The sequence below is a fragment of the Diplotaxodon limnothrissa genome, linkage group LG15 (genome assembly GCF_057381915.1).
Source record: "Diplotaxodon limnothrissa isolate DT_005_m linkage group LG15, D_limnothrissa_male_GT1.1, whole genome shotgun sequence".
In the NCBI taxonomy this organism is placed as follows: domain Eukaryota; kingdom Metazoa; phylum Chordata; class Actinopteri; order Cichliformes; family Cichlidae; genus Diplotaxodon; species Diplotaxodon limnothrissa.
The window spans coordinates 1,640,605-1,661,561 of NC_140610.1; the positions used below are offsets into that span (position 1 = coordinate 1,640,605).

Genomic DNA, 20,957 nt, shown 5'->3' on the forward strand with positions numbered 1-20,957 from the left:
TCAGGGCCGTAGTTTCAGATAAAGCTAAATCCTGTAATCCCCGTTGTTACACAGGCTTTCAGCTGCTCGGTCTTGCACCGCACTTATTATCAGAAATGGTTTGGGGGCTTTTTTTTTTTTTTTTGCTGAACACATGTCCAAAAATTGATTTTCCTAGTAAAAAGACTCCTTTTTGAAATTCACTTGACAAAATCAACCACACGGTGGCACTGCAGCATCGCAGCGACCTTCTTATTTGTCTATACAGCATTCTGTTGCCTGCTGAAGATCCCGTGTGACCTGCTGTTTAATTAGAAGCTGTATTGACAAGTGAAGATTAAGCTGATAATACTTAATGAGCACTTTGGCATTTCACAGACTCTCACTGTGTCACTTATGGCTTAGACTGTGGACCGCTTTATTGTCTTCATCTCGGATGCTGCCTGAGTTCAAGCTTATTTTTACCACAGGCTTTCTCCGGGATAATTTTTGTGACCATCTGATACAAACAATAAACCAGCTGCTTGATGTGTGTGCATGTGATCCACTCATCAACATAGAATAGATGTTGTCATTTTAAGCAGTTTGGACTATTAGGTAATGCTTGTTGGAATACCACAGTGACAACAGAGCGACACAGAAGTATGCATTAGTTACATAAGTCATCAAAATCCACGTTGAAGAGAAAGTGTAAACTTAAACCTTAAACACTTAAAGTTGGGGGTCGAGTGAGTATTCTCTGTCCTCTCTGCCCCCAAATACTCAAACATTCACTGCTGGTCAAATTCTAAGAATTTAAAAACACACTGCCGTTGTTTGCTTAGAGCATTACCCCTGAGTCGAAAGCTCAGCCCTGGAGATCGATATACTTTCAACACCGCCACCCCCACACCGAGCCACGAGAACAACACTCCCCCAAAGCAAGGGGTTTGTTGGTCTTATGTACGGTCAAGCCAGGATAGCGAGAGAAGCAGCAACGATGCCTGCTGTGTGTAGTTTTATATAAATAACAGTGCTAGTGTTGCTAACGTGTCCCTCGGCGTATAGATCAGCTGTACCGAGGCCTGAAACTCTTGAGCGAAGGGAGAGAGAGGCCGATCAGCTGCAGCAGCTCGGTACATCAGCCCTAAACACGGCCTCGACCTTTGAACCGTATCGTGACCCTGCCAGCAGAACTGCTACTGAGCCTGACGTCCAGCAGCAGCATCAGCACAGCATCTTGTTCTCACCCTCGGGCCTGGGTCAGCTCTGGCTCAGCTTGCCCAGCTTCTGGGTCTGATAGCCAGAGCCGGCCCCGGAGGCCCCAGGGATGGTGGCCGACTAGACAGAACACAGCCTGCAGGCCACCATATCTGCTCTCACAGATTTGCAATACAGCCTCATCTCCAGGAGGGAGGGAGTGGAGGTGGGCTTCAGAAGGCGACTGGGGCTGGAGCCAGGACAGATGCTGGGATTGGTGGTGCCACAGCAGGAGTGGCAAATTGGAGCTCAGGCAGATGATGGCGCAAAAAAAAGAACTGGGGGTCAGTTAAGATTGCGGAGCAGCCTACATGTTGATGGACGAGCTACACTACACCATAAAAATTTATTTTCCAGGTCTCATGAATCTGAGTCCTCTGTCTGCACCGTCAGCTCTGAGACTTGGAGGAAAGACCTGCAGCCCTCTGACAAACTTATACTTAACAATCATGTGTATTTCAACGGTAGCTTATAAGTATTTACGCTTCAAAGATTATATTTGCTTGTTTTTATCCATGAATATGTGGTTAGAGTATAAACCAAGTGTTTCTTTATAGGAATGAAGCTTTGTTATTATGTGTTGATCATGTCAATAACAAACACATCAGGTATTCAACCATTTGAAAAGCCCCACACAGACCTTCAGGCTGAATGCTGCAACCACCTCACTGCTCCTGGTTTCCCAAAGCAGACCTGCGGCCCTTGGAGGACCGCCTCTCTGACAGCTGTAAGAGCTTCTGGATCAAGAACGTGAAGCCTGGGCCAGCTGGGAATGCAGCTGGTTAAACAAGAATAAAATTCAAACCACAGCACGTCAATCTACCAGCGATACATCGGGCTGTGATTGAGTCATTTTGCATCCCCGTTGGAACATCTCCCAACAGTGCTGAAATATTTTACTTAAAGGGGATGCAGCATGGTGTATTTAAGTGATGACGTGAATACAGAATCTAAAATATGCAAGTAGTATTTTAGGCACAGATTTATGATATCCTACTGCAGCACATCAAGATGTTTGACTGCATCTGTGTCATTTTGCATCCTTTCTTCATACAGAGATTCAAAGTATTCAAAGTTAACACAGCGTAGGAGGACTGTTTGTTACCCAAAGATACTTTTACTTCATGGCTCCATCTTTCTGAATATGAAAACATGCTTATTTTGTTTTATGCAAGTTTATGTTTCCAGTTTAGTTTTGTGTATAAAACATAAACATAAATCCATCTATTGGATATTGGGGATTTTCTTATTTTATTTTATTTTATTCTTATTAATAATTAATAAAAACACCCAGCACGCCCCTGCGGGCGGTTTATCCTTCAAGCTCGGGTCCTCTACCAGAGGCCTGGGAGCTTGAGGGTCCTGCGCAGTATCTTAGCTGTTCCCAGGACTGCGCTCTTCTGGACAGAGATCTCCGATGTTATTCCCGGGATCTGCTGGAGCCACTCGCCTAGCTTGGGAGTCACCGCACCTAGTGCTCCGATTACCACGGGGACCACCGTTACCTTCACCCTCCACATCCTCTCGAGCTCTTCTCTGAGCCCTTGGTATTTCTCCAGCTTCTCGTGTTCCTTCTTCCTGATATTGCTGTCATTCGGAACCGCTACATCGATCACTACGGCCGTCTTCTTCTGTTTGTCTACCACCACTATGTCCGGTTGGTTAGCCACCACCATTTTGTCCGTCTGTATCTGGAAGTCCCACAGGATCTTAGCTCGGTCATTCTCCACCACCCTTGGGGGCATCTCCCATTTTGACCTCGGGACTTCCAGGTTATACTCGGCACAGATGTTCCTGTACACTATGCCGGCCACTTGGTTATGGCGTTCCATGTATGCCTTGCCTGCTAGCATCTTGCACCCTGCTGTTATGTGCTGGATTGTCTCTGGGGCATCTTTACACAGCCTGCACCTGGGGTCTTGTATTGTATTGTATCTTTATTTGTTTCAGACATATAAAACAAAAAACAATATATACACACTACATATATTTTCATTTACAGATACGAATATATATGTAGATATACACACACACACGTATGTGTTCAGATAAACAAAAAATATATAATGAAATAAAACAAAATCGTCTGACATAATGTAACAATGTTTGGTCTGAAAAGGAGTAGGAAGAAGTATGAACATACTTATTAATTCCTACCCCTGCTCAACATCTTATTGATCCCACATAATTCACCTAATTCCCATCATCACATACTCCACACGATACACGAGGAGAACCTATATAAACTTGGCTACCGTGATTGATATAATTTGGATATAATTTGATATTTTTATACATACAATGGGTGATCATTTTTATCGGTATCATATTCTTCCAAAATCAGTTTTCGAAGTATTTTCATGAACTTACTAATTCCTGAGCATTGCTATTCCACAGTTTTACCCCATAAATAGTGACACAAAAGGTTTTAACCTTTGACCGTGCTTTAAGAATCCTTAGATTCAATTTCCCCCTCAATTCATAGTCTCCTTCTCTGTCATAGAACATCCTCTGTATATTTCCTGGTAACATATTGTATCTGGCCTTGTACATAATTTTTGCAGTTTTATATTTTATAAGATCCATAAACTTCAGTATTTTTAATTTCAAAAACATGATGTTAGTATGGTCTCTAAATCCTGCTTTATTAATCATCCTGATTGCTTTTTTTTGGAATTTTACATATTGGTTGAAGTGCAGTTTTATATGTGTTTCCCCAAATTTCCACACAGTATTCCAAATATGGCAATATAAGTGAACAATAAAGTACCCGGAGTGATTTGGAAGGCAAAAAATATTTAACTTTACTTAGTACGGAGATGCTTCTTGACAGTTTGGCTTGTATATGCTTTATGTGAGGTTTCCAGCAGATTTTGTTATCTATTATCACACCCAGAAATTTTGTATCCGAAACTTGCTCTATTTCAACATTGTTTACTAATAATTTTGCTCCTGCATCTTTTTTACAATTTCCGAATAACATAAATGTAGTTTTTTCCAAATTTAATGATAGCTTATTTCTATCAAACCATGTTTTCAGTTTAATCATTTCTTTTGTGACGATTTCCAAAAGCTGCTGTAAGTTCTCTCCAGCACAAAAAATATTTGTATCATCTGCAAATAGAATAAACTGTAGTATATCTGATGTTCTGCATATATCATTGATATAGAGGATAAACAGCTTTGGTCCCAATACTGACCCCTGCGGAACTCCACAAACAATGTCCATACACTCTGATTGATATTCCCCAATTTTCACAAATTGCTGCCTGTCTCTCAAATAACTCTTTACCCATTCTAACACCACTCCTCTAATGCCGTAGTACTCCAGTTTATCAAGTAATATGTCATGATTAATTGTGTCAAAAGCTTTTTTTAGGTCAATGAATACACTAACTATACATTGTCTTTTATCTATATTGTTGGTGATATTTTCGATCAGTTCCATTAATGCCAATGATGTTGATCTATTTGATCTGAAACCATACTGACTATCCATTATTATTTTGTGTTTATCTATAAATTTGTCAAGTCTATTACTAAAGACTTTTTCCAGTATTTTTGAAAATTGAGAAAGTAGAGAGACAGGCCTATAATTTGTGAATTGGTGTCTGTCACCATTTTTAAACAGTGGTGTTACTTTAGCTGTTTTCATTTGTTTTGGGAATGTACCAGTTTGTAAGGACAAATTGCAAATGTGTGTTAAGGGTTTGGAAATGCCCTCTATCACTCTCTTAACGATTTCCATATCAATGTCGTCAGAGTCTGTAGAGTTTTTTGTTTGTGATTTCCCAACAATATCAATGATTTCCTTTTCTTCCACCACCGTTAAGAACATTGAATGAGGATTGCGGTCAATGAGTCTAGTTTCTTTCTCTACAGAATCTGTTATATCAGGAATTGTTTCAGCCAAGTCTGGCCCAACACTTACAAAGAATTTATTGAACTCATTTACCACATCTCTCATATTAGTAATATTTCTATCATTATTTGCGAAATACGAAGGATAGTCTGCCTGCCCCGAGCCCTTTTTGATGATGGTATTTAATGTTTTCCAGATCCCTTTAATATTATTTTTATTCATAATCAGTAATTTTTCATAGTATTCCTTTTTACATGACCTTAAAATACTCGTTAATTTATTTTTATATTTCTTGTATTTATTTTCAGCTTCTGTGCTTCTGTTCATTATAAATTCTCTGTATAAGGTATTTTTCTTCTTACATGCATTTTGCAATCCTTTTGTAATCCATGGGCACTCTGCATATTTTTGTTTTTTACTATATTTCTTTACTGGGCAATGACTATTATATAACAGTTTAAATTTTCCTAAAAAAATCTCATAAGCTTTATCAATATTTTTTTCCTTATACAGCATCTCCCATTCTTGCTTGAGTAAATCACTTTTGAATGCGTTTATTGACTCTTCTGTTCTCACTCGTTTGTATTTTATTGTGTTTTGCTGTTTAACCTTCCTGTAATTGCTGTTATACACTATAAAAACAGGTAGATGATCACTGATGTCATTAATTAGGAGACCACTTATGGTTCTATTTTCTATTTCATTAGTAAATATATTGTCTATTAGGGTTGCCGACTGTGCTGTAATCCTGCTGGGCTTAGTGATCACTGGAAAAAGTCCCAAGCTATACATTGTATTAATAAATTCCTCTGTCGCTCTCTGCTTGTTTGGATTTAGTAGATCTATGTTAAAATCCCCACAAATGAACATGACTTTTTGATTTGTCCTAATGAATGTTTTATCTACCCACTCCTTAAAAATTTCAATATTAGAACCTGGTGTTCTATATATACAGCTTACAATGACATTTTTCTCTTTTCCCATACTAATTTCTATTGTTACACACTCTAATATATTATCTACCGCCATCGTCATTTTTTCTACCATCTTGTATTTTAAATTTTTATCCACAAACAAGGCCACACCACCGCCATTCTTATTCTTTCTATTTGTAAGATTTAATTCATATCCATCTATTACAAAGTCCTCTCCTTTCTCTTTATTAATCCATGTTTCAGATACTGCAATCACACTGAATGGATGTGTAAATTTGCTTAAATATTCCCTTATTTAAGACTCGGGACTTCCAGGTTATACTCGGCACAGATGTTCCTGTACACTATGCCGGCCACTTGGTTATGGCGTTCCATGTATGCCTTGCCTGCTAGCATCTTGCACCCTGCTGTTATGTGCTGGATTGTCTCTGGGGCATCTTTACACAGCCTGCACCTGGGGTCTTGCCTGGTGTGATAGACTCCAGCCTCTATGGATCTTGTGCTCAGAGCTTGTTCTTGTGCTGCCATGATTAGTGCCTCTGTGCTGTCTTTCAGTCCAGCTTTGTCCAGCCACTGGTAGGATTTCTGGATATCAGCCACCTCCTCTATCTGCCGGTGGTACATACCGTGCAGGGGCCTGTCCTTCCATGATGGTTCCTCGTCTCCCTCCTCTTTCTTGGGTTTCTGCTGCCTGAGGTATTCACTGAGCACTCGGTCAGTTGGGGCCATCTTCCCAATGTATTCTTGGATGTTCGTTGTCTCATCCTGGACTGTGGTGCTGACACTCACCAGTCCCCGGCCCCCTTCCTTCCGCTTAGCGTACAGCCTCAGGGTGCTGGACTTGGGGTGAAACCCTCCATGCATGGTAAGGAGCTTTCTTGTCTTTATGTCAGTGGCTTCTATCTCCTCCTTTGGCCAGCCTATTACCCCAGCAGGGTACCTGATCACGGGCAGGGCGTAGGTGTTGATGGCCCGGATCTTGTTCTTACCATTCAGCTGACTCCTCAGGACTTGCCTGACCCTCTGCAGGTACTTGGTGGTTGCAGCTTTTCTAGCGGCCTCTTCATGGTTCCCATTCGCCTGCGGGATCCCCAGGTACTTGTAACTGTCCTCTATGTCTGCAATGTTGCCTTCTGGTAGTTCAATCCCCTCAGTTCTGACTACCTTCCCTCTCTTTGTTACCATCCGACTACACTTCTCCAGTCCGAACGACATTCCAATGTCATTGCTGTATAGTCTGGTAGTGTGGATCAGTGAATCGATGTCTCGTTCAGTCTTGGCATACAGCTTGATGTCATCCATGTACAGGAGGTGGCTGACAACTGCTCCGTTCCGTAGTCGGTATCCGTAGCCAGTCTTGTTAATGATCTCACTGAGGGGGTTCAGGCCTATGCAGAACAGCAGTGGGGACAGAGCATCTCCTTGGTAGATCCCGCACTTGATGGTGACTTGTGCTATGGGCTTGGAGTTGGCCTCTAGTGTTGTGCGCCACATCCCCATTGAGTTCCTGATGAAGGCTCTCAGGGTCCTGTTGATCTTGTACAATTCTAGGCATTCCAGTATCCAGCTGTGGGGCATTGAGTCATAGGCCTTCTTGTAATCAATCCAGGCAGTGCACAGGTTGGTCAGTCTGGTCTTGCAGTCTCGGCTGACTGTTCTGTCTACCAGTAGCTGGTGTTTTGCGCCTCTGGTATTCTTGCCAATCCCTTTCTGTGCCCCACTCATGTATTGACCCATGTGCCTGTTCATCTTAGCCGATATGATGCCTGACAGGAGCTTCCATGTAGTACTGAGGCAGGTTATTGGTCGGTAGTTGGATGGGACCGGTCCCTTCTTGGGGTCCTTGGGGATCAGGACCGTCCGACCTTCGGTTAGCCATTCCGGGTGTCTCTCATTAACTAGCAGCTGGTTCATTTGTGCTGCCAGACGCTCGTGGAGTGCAGTCAGCTTCTTCAGCCAGTAGGCGTGAACCATGTCGGGCCCTGGTGCTGTCCAACTCTTCATACTGGAGACCCTTTCTTGGATATCTGCCACTGTGATGGTTACTGGACCCTGTTCAGGGAGGTCGCTGTGGTCTGCCCTCAGATCCTCTAGCCACTGAGCATTGCCGTTATGGGTTGCATCCTTCTCCCATATGCTCTTCCAGTATTGCTCCGTCTCCAGCCTTGGTGGTGCTGTTCTCTTATTGTTCCCTTGCCACTGAGAGTACACCTTTGCTGGTTCTGTGGAGAACAGCTGGTTTAGAATAGAATAGAATAGAATTCAACTTTATTGTCATTGCACATGCACAGGTACAGGGCAACGAAATGCAGTTTGCATCCATCCAAAAGTGCTTTAGTGATATAGGTATATTACAATATATATTAGCAATAGTATAGATATGTAAGTATATTACAGAAATGGGTCTATTATGGTATGTTATAATGTACACGGTATGAAGTATGTTGTGAATATTCTATAACTATAAGTATGTACAGGCTGTAGTGAGTACAAGCTATGTACAGGATATGAACAGGATATAAATATGAAAAACTATACAGAATATGAAATAAATAACTTTACAGAAATCTGAGATATACAGCTATACAGAAATGGGAACTATGCAAGTTGTAAACAGTTGTAGGATTAAAGATTATCGAATGTACAGAATGATTATTTACACAGAGCTATACAGTAGTGCAGTTAAGATAAGTGAGGGTGTAGATAGTTTCTACAGAGGCTATATAAAGTGCTAGTGGTTGTGAGTGGTGGTTCAGTCCATGTTATTATTGTGTGTTTGAGGGTACAGTTGTCCATTGTGTGTGTGTATGTTCAGTCCATGAGTTTAACGTGGGTCAGATGTCAGGAGGCAGAGTTCAGGAGTCTGACAGCTGTGGGGAAGAAGCTGTTCCGGTACCTGGTGGTCTTAGTCCGGAGGCTCCTGTGGCGCCTCCCAGAGGGCAGGAGGGTGAAGAGTCCATGTGATGGGTGACTGGGGTCTTTGATGATTTTCCCAGCCCTTTTCAGACACCGCTTCCTGTAGATGTCTTTTATGGCAGGAAGTGGTGCTCCGGCGATGCGCTGGGCAGTTTTCACGACCCTCTGCAACGCCTTCCGGTCCGAGGCAGAGCAGTTCCCGTACCAGACTGTTATACAGTTGGTCAGGATGCTCTCGATGGTGCAACGATAGAAGTTCACCAGGATGTCTGAGGACAGGTGGTTCTTCCTCAGAGTCCTCAAGAAGAAGAGGCGCTGGTGAGCCTTCTTGACCAGCTTGGAGCAGTTGGTCGTCCAGGTGAGATCCTCGGAGATGTGGACTCCCAGGAACTTGAAGCTGCTCACACGCTCCACAGCCGTCCCCTTAATGTGGATGGGTGGATGTGGGTCAGCATTCCTCCTGTAGTCCACGATGAGCTCCTTGGTCTTCTCGGTGTTAAGCAGCAGGTTGTTTGTGTCGCACCACTCAGCCAGACGATCCACCTCCTCCCTGTAGGCGGCCTCATCGTTGTCACTGATGAGGCCAATCACCGTGGTGTCATCTGCAAACTTAATGATGGTGTTGGAACCATCAGCAGGTCTGCAGTCGTGGGTGAAGAGGGAGTAGAGGAAAGGGCTCATCACACAGCCTTGTGGTACACCGGTGTTCATTGTGATGGTAGATGAGCAGCGGTTATCCAGCCGGACATGTTGGGGGCGGTTGGTCAGGAAGTCCAGTAACCATTTGCAGATGAGGGAACTGATGCCCAGGTCTGTCAGTTTCCTGATGAGTTGTGAGGGGTGGATTGTATTGAATGCTGAACTGAAGTCTATAAACAGCATTTATTCTCCTGCCTTCTATCTCTCTGGTGTACCTCCTCAAGCGGCTGGCCAAGGCTGTGAGTTTTTGCTTGGCAGTTTCCAAGGCCTCAGGTATGGACAGCTTGCTGTATTTCTTATGCACCTTCTTTGCCGCACCTTTCTGCAACTCTGTTAGTTATATATATATATATTAGTGTCATGACCCTGTGCCTTCTCGGCTGACTCTGTATGGCTACAAGTGTTTTTGTTGTGCTGCATCTCTCTCTCTCCCCTCCCGCGCACTGCGCTCTACCGGGGCGGAGTCGTGACGGCTCCAGCCCCTGGCTCGGACACCTGCAAGCAATCATCTCACCCACTTCTTAAGGCAGCTGCTGAGAGTGCTTCCTCGCTGGATTATTGTGTAACACTCGTCAGTGTCATCACCTATCTGAGCCGTTTTTCGAGTTTCTGTCGTGCCACTACTTACCTGCCTTTCCTCTCTGTGCCAGAATTCTCGCCAGCCTGAGGACCGCCGTTGGTGAGCTAAAGCCGGAGTCCGAGCTACCTGAGCTTCAGTGGATTTTGTACCTAGCCCTCTTCTTCCCGTGCCTGTGTTCCCCGGAGACCCTCTTCCTGTGCCCCCTCACCCGTATATATTCGCACCTGGTGTCTGTGTGTGTAAATAAATCATGAACTTAAGTGACGGTCTGCCTCCGAGTCCCTCCTGAGCCTGACAGAATAATCCAGTCACCACTATGGACTCAGCAGGCCCAGCCTCGGCAGCGACAGCCCCCATGTCTCTGGAGGAGCTTCTGCACCGACACGAACAAATGCTGGTGAAGCTCAGCGGAGACGTGGCGTCTCTAACGCAGGCCTTCGCCCAACGGATTCCGCTGGCCGAGGACCAGCCTCCCGCGGCCCCTCCCCAGGTAACGCACGCTCCTGCCGTCACTACAACAGCCACAGCTACCCAGGCTGCTAGCGCGGTAGCTTCAGTAGCCTCCGCGGTTTCGCTGGATAAGCTTTTGCCTTCACCTGAGGCTTTTTCTGGGGAGATGGGAAAATGTGCGGGATTTTTGTTGCAGTGTTCTATGCACTTTCAATTACTGCCCCATGTGTTTGTTTCTGACGGGGTTAAGATCGCTTACGTCACCCAGCTACTACGTGATCGAGCCCTGGCCTGGGCCCAGGCCCAGCTACAGGCTTGCCCCGGAATGTCTTATGACGACTTCTTGTCGCGCTTCAAGTCGGTGTTTGATAAAGGCTCTAGTACGGAGGCAGCTGGCTATCGTTTGATTAATCTGAAGCAAGGTAGGCGAAGCATGGCTGACTTTTCTGTTGATTTCTGGACCCTAGCTGCACAGACCAAATGGGGACCTGAGGCTCTGAAGACCACTCTGTTAAATAATATCTGCGAAGAGCTCAAGGATGAGATAATGATGCGGGAGCTTCCTGCCTCTCTGAATGCATTAATGTCCCTGTGTATTCAGGTGGATGATCGCCTGCGGGCGCGCCAGAGCTCACGAAGGCGGCAGTTTCGCGAGCCTCTGGCTTCTCGGGAGCCCCAACCCGACGCACGGGAGGCTGGAGCGTTTGGAACAGAGGAGGAGGTACCCATGCAGCTGGGACGTTCTCGACTCACTCCTGCGGAGCGACAACGCCGGTTTTCCGCGGGTGAGTGTTTGTATTGCGGTCGCAAGGGGCATTACATCTCTGCCTGCCCGGCACTGGCAAAAGGGGGCGCCCGCCAGTAATTGAGAGGGTACTGGTGGGCGACCTGTCCAGCAACAAGCCTCTTCCCCGTCTCTTGCTGCCTGCGAAACTCACCCTCCGGTCGTTGTCCCATTCCCTCTCTGTGTTAATTGACTCTGGTGCAGAACAGAATTTCATTGATGCGTCGCTAGTCTCCAAGCTCAACATTGGCACACAGCCACTGCCTCATCCTCTCCGCGTGTCCGCCCTGTCCGGTCACCGGTTGCCTGACATAACACACGTCACCCTACCCGTCACACTCACTCTCTCCGGTAACCACGTTGAGAACGTTTGTTTCTGTGTGTTTAAGGCTCCAGTAACCCCGCTTGTACTAGGTTATCCATGGCTTTCACAACACAACCCACACATCGACTGGAGGAAAGAGCAAGTTATGGGGTGGGGTGTGGGCTGCCACATGACCTGCCTTCGGGCCGCCACGCCATCTGCTCCCTCTTCCCCCCCCGGGAAGCCTTCAAAGTCACCGGAGCTGTCTTCGGTTCCCTCCGTCTATCATGACCTCGCAGCAGTTTTTAGTAAGGATGAGGCGGGCTCGCTTCCACCACACCGGCCCTACGACTGTGCCATTGATCTTCTCCCTGGGGCGCCTCTCCCCTCTGGCCGCCTCTACAGCCTCACACAGCCCGAAAGGGAAACCATGGAGAGATACGTCAACGACTCTCTGGCTGCTGGGTTAATTCGCCCGTCATCCTCCCCCGTGGGGGCAGGATTCTTCTTTGTTGCAAAAAAAGACAAGACGCTCCGGCCATGTATTGATTACCGCGGCCTCAACAAGATCACTGTAAAGAACAAGTACCCTCTTCCCCTCCTTAATTCTGCTTTCGAACTACTCCAGGGGGCCACGGTGTTCAGCAAACTAGACCTACGAAACGCTTACCACCTGGTGAGAATCCGGGAAGGAGATGAGTGGAAGACCGCTTTCAACACGCATATTGGACACTATGAGTATCTCGTCATGCCCTTTGGCTTAACCAATGCGCCCGCGGTCTTCCAGGCCCTTGTTAACGATGTTCTGAGGGATTTTATTAATCGATGTGCTTTTGTGTACCTTGATGATATTCTCATTTTCTCTAAGTCCCAGGCGGAGCACGAGAGTCACGTGAGGCAGGTCCTGCAGCGCCTCCTGGAGAACCGGTTGTTCGTGAAAGCGGAGAAATGTGAATTTCACGTTGACACGGTGGCCTTCCTTGGCTATATCATCTCTCGGGGGGATCTCAAACCTGACCCCGAGAAGGTCCGGGCCGTGGTGGACTGGCCTCAACCGCCGAACCGCCAGCAACTCCGACGGTTCCTAGGATTCGCCAACTTCCACCGACGCTTCATAAAGGACTACAGTAAGATTGCCTCACCTCTCACTGTACTTACCTCTCCCAAAGTTCCTTTTCAGTGGGACCTCTCTGCTCAGGAGGCCTTTTCCCTACTAAAGGAGAAGTTCACTACCGCCCCCATCCTCCGTCAGCCCAACCTCAGGCAACCGTTCGTGGTGGAGGTGGATGCTTCGGACTCTGGAGTGGGAGCAGTTCTGTCGCAACGATTTGAAGGTACGCTCCATCCCTGTGCATTCTTTTCTCGTCGTCTCTCACCCGCAGAACAGAACTACGGCATCGGTGATCGGGAGCTGCTAGCGGTCAAACTGGCCCTGGAGGAGTGGAGGCACTGGCTTGAGGGCGCGGAACACCCGTTCATCGTGTGGACCGACCATAAGAACCTTGAGTACATCCGGTCCGCCAAACGCCTAAATTCACGACAAGCCAGGTGGGCCCTCTTCTTCACAAGATTCGATTTCTCCATCACTTACAGACCAGGGTCGCGCAACGTGAAGCCCGATGCACTCTCCCGTCAGTTTTCCAGTACGGAGGGAGACTCCGATCCAGAACCGATTCTTCCAGCTACCTGTGTTATTGGAGCTGTCACATGGGAGATCGAAGCTCTCGTGCGCGAGGCCCAGGATACTGACCCCGACCCGGGGACGGGCCCCCCTGGTCGGTTGTTTGTCCCTGCTGCTGTCCGACCTCAGGTACTACACTGGGGCCACACTGCCCGGTTCACCTGTCATCCCGGAGCCCGCCGCACCATCACCTTCCTCCAGCGGTTTTTCTGGTGGCCCTCCTTGGACAAGGACGCCAGGGAGTACGTCATGGCGTGCACCACGTGTGCCCGGAACAAACGTCCCAACCGACCACCCGCCGGGCTTCTTCAACCGCTCCCCACGCCAGGACGGCCCTGGTCTCACATAGCGCTGGACTTCGTTACGGGGCTCCCACCGTCATCCGGTAACACCACCATCCTCACTATTGTTGACCGTTTTTCTAAGTCGGCTCATTTCATCGCCCTCCCGAAGCTCCCTACAGCCCTGGAGACCGCCCAGCTGCTCACCACCCACGTCTTCCGGCTTCATGGCATTCCGATGGACATCGTTTCCGACCGGGGACCCCAATTTACCTCTCGGGTTTGGAAGGAGTTCTGCATGCTGCTCGGCGCCGCGGTCAGCCTCTCTTCGGGCTTCCACCCTCAGAGCAATGGACAGGCCGAGCGTACCAACCAAGAGCTCGAAGCGGCACTCCGCTGTGTCGTCTCTCTCAACCAGACCACTTGGAGCGAGCAGCTCCCCTGGATTGAGTACGCCCACAACTGCCTGACCTCTTCAGCCACTGGACTGTCGCCGTTCGAAGCCTCATTAGGCTACCAACCACCCCTGTTCCCGGCCGTGGAAGGTGAGCATACAGTTCCATCAGTGCAACATCATTTCCGCAGGTGCCGCCGGGCCTGGCGGTCCACCCGAGCCGCTCTGCTGCGGACGGCGGAGCGCAATAAGGAGATCGCCGACCGCCACCGGATCCCTGCGCCTGCCTATACAGTTGGGCAACAGGTATGGCTCTCCTCACGCTTTGTTCCCCTTCGTGCCGAGTCGAAGAAGCTTTCCCCGGCTTTCATCGGTCCGTTCGAGATTGAGGCCCTGGTCAATCCGGTATCCGTCCGTCTGAAGCTGCCTCGCAATATGCGTATCCATAATGTTTTCCATGTCTCCCAGGTCAAGCCCGTGCTCTCCAGCCCGTTGTGCCCTCCTTCCGGGCCCCCTCCGCCCGCCCGGCTCGTGGATGGGCAGGAAGTGTTTGGCATCACCCGCATTATGGACTCTCGGCGGCGGGGGAGGGGCGTTCAGTACCTGGTGGACTGGGAGGGCTACGGGCCAGAGGAACGTTCCTGGGTGCCCCGGTCGGCGGTTCTGGCTCCTGGTCTGCTCCGCGAGTTTCACCGGCGGCATCCGGGTAAGCCGGGTGGGTCGCCGAGGGGCTCCCGTTGAGGGGGGGGTACTGTCATGACCCTGTGCCTTCTCGGCTGACTCTGTATGGCTACAAGTGTTTTTGTTGTGCTGCATCTCTCTCTCTCCCCTCCCGCGCACTGCGCTCTACCGGGGCGGAGTCGTGACGGCCCCAGCCCCTGGCTCGGACACCTGCAAGCAATCATCTCACCCACTTCTTAAGGCGGCTGCTGAGAGTGCTTCCTCGCTGGATTATTGTGTAACACTCGTCAGTGTCATCACCTATCTGAGCCGTTTTTCGAGTTTCTGTCGTGCCACTACTTACCTGCCTTTCCTCTCTGTGCCAGAATTCTCGCCAGCCTGAGGACCGCCGTTGGTGAGCTAAAGCCGGAGTCCGAGCTACCTGAGCTTCAGTGGATTTTGTACCTAGCCCTCTTCTTCCCGTGCCTGTGTTCCCCGGAGACCCTCTTCCTGTGCCCCCTCACCCGTATATATTCGCACCTGGTGTCTGTGTGTGTAAATAAATCACGAACTTAAGTGACGGTCTGCCTCCGAGTCCCTCCTGAGCCTGACAATTAGGGGTGCAACGATACACAAAATTCACGGTTCGGTTCGGTTCGATACTTTGGTGTCACGGTTCGATATTTTTTCGATACAAAAAAAATGTTCATGCCTTTTTAATTTGTCATTTATTAAAATTATAAATATATATTTTAACTCAAAAGTACAGTTTTTAAATTTAACCCTAACCCTTGTGCGTGTTTTTTATTTTGACAGCGTATGCGCACCTGCGGACCACTTATGTGCAGCCCTGGTTATTTAGCTCGTCATATTGCAGCCACAGAAATTCTTTTGTCCATGAAACCATAAAGCTGCACTTTCTTTTTGCCTTATAGTCTGATTTGTCATAACTTCTCCGTTTTGTGGTAAGCTTTTCTTTGGCTGTCACTTCTTCACCCTGACCTGTCTTATTTGGCTCAGCAGAACTAAAATATATATCTGTCTGTGAAGGTTCTCAGTCATCCAGGTCATCGTAGTCAAATATATATCCTGCTGCTTTTACACGCTCACTCACATAAGCTCAGCGATTCTCTGCGCGATCAACCTCTCACATGTTTAAGCTGCGGGAGATTTCACTTGTCATGTTTGCATAGTAAGCTAACGATTAATAAGACGATGTCAGAGGAATTGGTGCACAAATTATCATCACTCACAGATCAGTGCTGTCGCTCTCTATACACAGTTCGAGCGATTGCAAAGTGAAAGCAAAAAAACAAGCGCAAATTCAAACGCGATTTCAATATGTCACATATTGACAGTGGCTCACCGATGCTAATGACATAATTACCCAGCTACATTTCTGAAAGAATGCAAAAGCATTGACATATATTTTTCCTTCCTACAATAGCCCGACGGGCAGGGCAGAGATAGATTTTGGTAGCCCGACTGAAAAAAATCGCTAGCCCCAGGAGGTCGGGCTAGCGATATTGCGAGCCCTGTATCTGATTGAGGAATCACTCATCTTTGGAAAAGAGTTTATTACAGAGAAATGCCTCTTTCCAAAATAAAAGCTATACTATACGCTTCTTCTGGGCTATATTCTCAGCAGCATATTAAACATATAAGGAGAATCATGTGCTAACAGCTGTCTAAATTAGAGATGGCACGATACCACTTTTTTATGTCCGATACCGATACCGATATCATAAATTTGGATATCTGCCGATACCGATATGAATCCGATATAGTGTTTTTTAATCAACAAAGCTGTTTTTTAAATATCTTGCTGCATTTTGTATAAGTTCATACTCAAGTTTAAAACAACAACTACACTAAAGCTATTCTGTTATACCTGTATGCAAAAAAAAAAAAATTCTGATCAATCTAATAAACTTAAACCTACACCATCCTCCCTATTCTGGTATTTTAAAGAGTACTTAGCGTAAATATTAAGCAACCTAACTAATAGGGTTCCAACTCCCAGCAACAACAAAAATAAATAAATAAAAAATAGGGAACCACCCCTCACGCTCCACCTCATGATGCTTAATCGACGTAATCAACCTTAATTTGATGCAGTGTGAAAAAATGCACAGAAATCAATTATTTTTCAAGAAATATTAAATAGATTCAACATCTTTCTTCAACAAAATTGCAGACTGCACAGATGGTACCTTCCCAAAGGAAAAAGTACTATAGCTTACTAGGGTATATATATTAGACTTAATAGTCACTATATACAGTAATTGACTTCTATTCATTTTACATCAAATTAAAACTTTGGGTGTCAGATAATTATTTATTAAAAGCTCGACATTTTAAATGAGAATAAGAAAGAAAAGTATGTCTTTGTGCCCCCTTTTCCCTGTTCATGCCCTATCGGCCCCCCTGGCTAAACTTTGCTAGATCCGCCCCTGCACAGTTACCAGCCGTCAGCTACGTAGAAAAAGATCCTGGAGTAGAAAGTAATATTAAATACATTCTAACAACAGCTTATCAAGCTTAAACGTGCTGCTGTTGTTCAGCCGCTGGTTTCCTCTTTCTGGTGCAAAGTGGGCCAAAAGCAAACTAGAGACATGGACTCGCGACAGAAAAGCCGATCAGCTGATCGTTAAGCAGTTTCATGATTGAAGTAGCAGCGAGAAGAGGCAGTCGCTCCATATATCGCTTGTTAAGCTTAACGCAGGAATGCTTTACAAACATTCAGAGATGGACTTACACACCTGCTTTACTTCTCTCGGGGATAACTTTGTCGGAGATGAAATGCCGGGTTGCTAGCGAAGCTCCAAATGCTATCCAGACCACCAACAGGTCCCGCATGCCACAGTCGCTCTATCACGTGATGCATACTGCTCCGACGTGCTAACGTTCTGAGGTGAGTTACGGCGTGTTGCAAGTTTTGTGAGGTGCTTTCGTGATATTTAATGGATCGGATTACATTTTTTATTTTTCTCCGATATCCGATCCAGTAATTTAGGTCAGTATCGGACCGATACCCATACGTAATATCGGATCGGTCCATCTCTAGTCTAAATGACTCGGCTAAAGTTAGTAGCATGCTTGTTGTTTTTGTCTTTGCACTAGGATGATGTCGGTGTAAATGTGCAGTCATATTCGTTGTGTTCCCACTAGTGCTTTCAGGTTAATCTCGTTGAAATGACCTTAACGCCACAACACGGCAAATCTCCGTTAACGAGCTACCGCCGATCGCTCCGTGCATGGGGCTAGACGGCCAACACGTTAACGAGCTAACTGCGCCAACACACTAGTTCCCACCCATGTAATTGAGCATTGCATGGCACATCCGACATACTGTTTTACTTTAGTCCATGACTCGCTTACCTTCAGGGTCATACGTCACATGAAAACCAAAATAATTCCAAACGCCAGATCTGAATGAGGGTGGGGGAGGTTCATGTTGTAAGGAGAGCTTAACTTCTGTCTCGCTAGCTTGCCCTGCGCTCTTCCTTCTGACTATGCTGTCTGTGTGGAGCGCTCAGTGGATCTGCGCTCGACAGTGCAGCCTAGGCGGAGTAGTCGAACGCAGATTCACTGAGCGCTCCACACAGACAGCATCGTCAGAAGGAAAGTTGATAAAATAAATTACAAATTTTGTATTGTTCGATACATATGCGTACCGAACCGAAAGCACTGTTCGAAGAACGGTTCAATATCGATACGAATATCGTTGCACCCCTAATTATATATATATATATATATATATATATATATATATATATATATATATATATATATATATTATATATATATATATATATATATATATTAATATTTTATATATATTCTTTTTTTCTGTACCGGTACTAGTTTTTTTTTTTTTTTTTTTACAAAATTTATAATCAGTAATGTCATAAATGAAAAACTATTTACAACAGTTCCAACCAGCAAAATACCGGAGCAAAGAGCCAAAGAATGATTCAGGAATATTGATGCAATAATGTAAGCACTTTTATGTGTCATAATTTAGGTATTTTTTTTAAATTAAAATAAAAGTAATTAGATTATTAGAGTATTTTCATACTTTGATATTAATATACTTTCAATTAAAGGATCAGAGTACTTCCTCCAACACAGTTTGCAAAATAAAGGCTTTAAATCTAAAAATGTAAAAATGTGGACTCGTTCATCCAAACACAGGAAACAGTACCTGTACACAGAATCCTACCTGATAACCCAAGTTTGAATGCTGTGTAAAATATAAATCAAGCAGAATGGAAAGATTTATGAATCTTATTAACTTATATTTTATACACAATAGAATTTAGAAAACATAAAATGTTAAGATGGAGAAAATGTAAAATTTTGAGAAAGAATAATATCTCATTGTTAACCTGATGGCAATAACTCATCTCATAAAAGTTGAGATCGGGACATTTTCACTGCTGTGCAACTGAGCAGCTGTTGTTATTTTCAGGTGGTGAGTGTCTGGATTAAAGTGTGGTGTCCATGTTTGCTGGAAAAGAATTTCAGATTTTGATTCGCCCGACCACAGAACAGTTTTCCATTTTGTCTCAGTCTGTTTTAAACAAGCTTTGGCACAGATAAGACATCATTGCTTCTTCATAATGTTCACACGTGGCTTCTTTGCATGACAGAGCCTTAACCTGCCACCGTGGACGCAGTGGGAAACTGTGTTCACACATGTGTTTCTTTTTTTTGCAGATTGGTGAACCTCTGCCTCAAAGATGCTCTTTTAACAACCAGTCGTCTTATTTTCCAGCCTTTTGTTAATCTCTCCCAACTTTTATCAGATTTGTTGGTGCCATCAAATTAAAAACAATCACTTTTCTTAAAGTGGTACACAAACTGGGATTGTGTGTTGTGTCGTTGTGGATAATCCTTAGAGCACCTCTGAAACAGTGAGGTGAAAACACTGTGAACACCACAACCACGTTACATGCATATTTATGCAGAGGTGAGTCCAGGTGTGACCCCGTTGTGATATATGTTCACTGATAAGAGTTTTCACTCCTGAATCCACAGTCTGTGGAGCTGTGTCAGTCCAACTGCTTCCTGTTGTCAGGTATCACGATGAACGAGGTGGAGTAGTTTACTAGTCGGATATAATTACTGTCAGTGAGTGAAATGTCAGGTTGTAACAAGGCTTCTCAGAGCAAACGCATTAACAGACTGACTGTTGTTTCCACAGGTGGGCAGAAATCCGTTTCCCCAAGTTTCAACTCAGGAAATCCTTCAGTTTACAAAGTCTCCTGAGGAGCGCTGGGGTATCATCCACTTTCTCCCACTCAGCCAACTTCTCTGGATTATTGGAGGGAAAGATGCCGTCACTCCTCGAGGTTAAGAAAGAACCAAATAAATGAATACCATGAAGCTGCCAAACACACTGAAACACAACAAAGGATTTTTACTTTTCCCTTGTCTCCTTTACCTCATTTAGAGATCCACTTCTCTTCACTCTGTCCTCTAACTGCTCCTTTTTCCATGTCCTTACATTTAGACACCCCATGAGGTCACGCTGAAGGTGGAAGAAACTAAAGCAAAGGAAGGGGGGAGACCTGACACCATGCTCGACTTCTCTGTCCCCCCATGAGTAACCTTTGGCAGCTCGTTCATGCTCATGATCTGTGACGTGGGGCTCATCCTGCTTGTTGGAAGACTCGTGGATCCCACCGATGTCATGAGTGAACATCACACTCTTCTCTTTTTCTTGTGTTCACTGTTTTCACACAGAGAAGATGACAGTCGTATCATTTCCTGGCAGGAAAACAGGCGTTTACAGCAGTTTCACTGAAGTTGCAGAGGGAGTTTGGTTTTTCAAACATTACAGGGTGATTTATGGTTTATTTCTCCATTTTCATGAAATGATGAAAAGAGATTTAAATGGCAGCAATTTATCCCCGTGACTGAATCTCTGCTATTCTTGCAAAAGTAAAACATAAAAATGCTTTTCTCTCATTACAAAAGCATTTTCTCTTTTTGTCACTTCTTCACTCTGAAAGCTATTTCCTCCTGTAACATCTCTTCATCATCTTTGGCAATTACTGGAAATTGTTTTGCAAGAGCGTATAGGATCATTCTCCAACACCAGAAGAGAAATGCTCACGATGTTGTGTCACATTAGCACGCTAAGGTTTAGCAGCTCTGTGACAGCGGCTCGTACTTTTCACCTCAC

The 20,957-nt window shown here is 45.6% G+C and overlaps 1 pseudogene; it reads left to right on the forward strand.

Moving 5' to 3' along the window:
* Positions 1-919: 919 nt before the first annotated feature.
* LOC146616784 (uncharacterized) lies at positions 920-20,524 on the forward strand (annotated as a pseudogene).
* Positions 20,525-20,957: the final 433 nt, after the last annotated feature.